The following is a 3,141-nucleotide window of genomic DNA, read 5'->3' on the forward strand; positions in this document are numbered from 1 at the left end:
TCCTTATTAATCACTGGACGTCCCAGGAGGTCTTCCTCCTTGGGATTCATGTCCTCCCCTTCCTCCTTGGATTCGGCCATGATGGTTATATCAATGGCCTTGCACTCTCCTTTTGGATTTTCTTCTGTATTGCTTGGGAGAGTACTAGGAGGGATTTCAGTGATCCTTTTACTCAGCTGGCCCACTTGTGCCTCCAAATTTCTAATGGAGGACCTTGTTTCATTCATGAAACTCAGAGTGGCCTTAGATAAATCAGAGACTAAATTTGCTAAGCTAGATGGATTCTGCTCAGAATTCTCTGTCTGTTGCTGAGTGGATGATGGAAAAGGTTTACTATTGTTAAACCTGTTTCTTCCACCATTATTAAAGCCTTGTTGAGGCTTTTGTTGATCCTTCCATGAGAGATTTGGGTGATTTCTCCATGAGGGATTATAGGTGTTTCCATATGGTTCACCCATGTAATTCACCTCTGCTGTTGCAGGGTTCTCAGGATCATAAGCTTCTTCTTCAGAAGATGCCTCTTGAGTACTGTTGGATGTAGCTTGCATTCTATTCAGACTCTAAGAAATCATATTGACTTGCTGAGTCAATATTTTATTCTGAGCCAATATAGCATTTAGAGTGTCAATTTCAAGAACTCCCTTCTTCTGAGGCGTCCCATTACTCACAGGATTCCTCTCAGAAGTGTACATGAACTGGTTATTAGCAACCATGTCAATGAGTTCTTGAGCTTCTGCAGGCGTTTTCTTTAGGTGAATGGATCCACCTGCAGAAGTATCCAATGACATCTTAGCTAATTCAGACAGACCATCATAGAATATATCCAGGATGGTCCATTCTGAAAGCATGTCAGAAGGACACTTTTTGGTCAGTTGCTTATATCTCTCCCAAGCTTCATAGAGGGATTCGCCTTCTTTCTGTCTGAAGGTTTGAACATCCACTCTAAGCTTACTCAGCTTTTGAGGAGGAAAGAACTTGGCTAAGAAAGCCTTGACCAGCTTATCCCAAGAGTTCAGGCTATCCTTAGGTTGAGAGTCCAACCATATTCTAGCTCTGTCTCTTACAGCAAACGGGAAAAGCATGAGCCTGTAGACTTCAGGATCTACCCTATTGGTCTTAACAGTATCACAGATCTGCAAGAATTCAGTTAAAAATTGAAAAGGATCTTCAGATGGAAGTCCATGAAATTTGCAGTTCTGCTGCATCAGAGAAACTAATTGAGGTTTCAGCTCAAAATTGTTTACTCCAATGGCAGGAATGGAGATGCTTCTTCCATGTAAATTGGAATTAGGTGCAGTAAAGTCACCAAGCATCCTCCTTGCATTATTATTATTTTCGGCTGCCATCTCCTCTTTCTATTCGAAAATTCCTGTAAGGTTGTCTCTGGATTGTTGTATTTTAGCTTCTCTTAGTTTTCTTTTCAGAGTCCTTTCAGGTTCAGGATCTGCTTCAACAAGAATGTTCTTGTCCTTGCTCCTGCTCATATGAAAAAGAAGGGAATAACAAAGAAAATATGGAATCCTCTATGTCACAGTATAGAGATTCTTTTGTGTGAGTAGAAGAAGAAAAGAATGTAATGTAAAGAAAGAGAAGGGAGGAGAATCCAAACACAAGGGTGAGGGGAGCAAAGATATGAGATGAAGAGAAGTGTTAGTAAATAAATAAATAAATAAATAGAAGAAGATGAGGGAGAGGGAATTTCGAAAATTAATTTTGAAAAAGTGTTAATGATTTTCGAAAATTAAGATAAAATTAAAATTAAAATTAAAAATTGAAACAATTAATTAATTAAAAAGAATTTTTGAAAAAGAGGGAGGTATTTTCAAAAATTAGAGAGGGATAGTTAGTTAGGTAGTTTTGAAAAAGATAAGAAACAAACAAAAAATCAATTAGTTAGTTGAAAAAGATTTGAAATTCAATTTTGAAAAGATAAGAAGTTAGAAAAGATATTTGAAAAAGATAGGATAAAAAGATATTTTTGAAAAGATATGATTGAAATTAGTTTTGAAAAAGATTTGATTTTAAAAATCAAAATTAATGACTTGACTCACAAGTAATCACAAGATATGATTCTAGAACTTAAAGTTTGAATCTTTCTTAACAAGCAAGTAACAAACTTGAAATTTTTGAATCAAAACATTAATTTTTGATGATATTTTCGAAAATTATGAAATAAAATTAAGAAAAATATTTTTGAAAAATATTTTTAAAATTTTCGAAAATAAATAAGAGAAATGAAAAAGATTTTATTTTTGAAAAAGATTTTGAAAAAGATAAGATTTTTAAATTGAAAATTTGATTTGACTCATAAAAACAACTAGATTTTAAAAATTTTTGAAAAAGTCAATCCAAATTTTCGAAATTTATGAGTGAAAAAGGGAAAGATATTTTTTTGAATTTTGAATTTTTAATGATGAAAGAGAAAAACATGAAAACGATGCAATGCATGAAAATTTTGGATCTAAACATGTGATGCATGCAAGAACACCATGAATATCAAGATGAACACTAAGAACACTTTGAATGTCAAGATGAACATCAAGAACTTATTTTTTTTGAAAAATTTTCAAGAAAAGAAAACATGCAAGACACCAAACTTAGAAATTTTTCATGTATAGACACTATGAATGCAAGAATGCATATGAAAAACAAGAAAAGACACAAAACAAGAAAATATGAAGATCAAACAAGAAGACTGGCCAAGAACAACTTGAAGATCATGAAGAACACTATGAACGCATGAATTTTCGAAAAATGCAAAAAAAAATTAGAAAAAATGCAATTGATACCAAACTTAAAAATTGACTCAAGACTCAAACAAGAAACACAAAATATTTTTGATTTTTATGGTTTTATAAAATTTTTTTGTATTTTTCGAAAATTATTTGAAAAAGAAAATAAGGATTTCAAAAAATTTTTAATATGAATTCCAGGAATCTTGTGCTCTTTAGTCTAAAGCTCCAATCTGAGGGTTAGACATGGCTTAATAGCCAGCCAAGCTTTAGAAGATACAAATCAGTCATACAACAACAAATTTTATTAGCAACAACTTGCTTGCTCTTGTAATGATGACTTGGGAGCCTCAGTCCAAATGAATTTAGACGTGGCTCTACAGCCAGCCAGGCTTCTACATGCTTCATG

At 33.2% G+C, this 3,141-nt stretch overlaps 1 non-coding gene across 1 annotated transcript; it reads left to right on the forward strand.

Annotated features, from left to right (window-relative positions):
* The first annotated feature begins 842 nt into the window (after positions 1 to 842).
* LOC148549771 (small nucleolar RNA R71) lies at positions 843 to 950 on the forward strand. The gene has a single exon (XR_015898320.1). It is a non-coding gene; the product is annotated as a small nucleolar RNA R71 (small nucleolar RNA).
* The last annotated feature ends 2,191 nt before the right edge of the window (positions 951 to 3,141 follow it).

The sequence above is a fragment of the Arachis ipaensis genome, chromosome B8 (genome assembly GCF_059453495.1).
Source record: "Arachis ipaensis isolate K30076 ecotype BB chromosome B8, ASM5945349v1, whole genome shotgun sequence".
In the NCBI taxonomy this organism is placed as follows: Eukaryota; Viridiplantae; Streptophyta; class Magnoliopsida; order Fabales; family Fabaceae; genus Arachis; species Arachis ipaensis.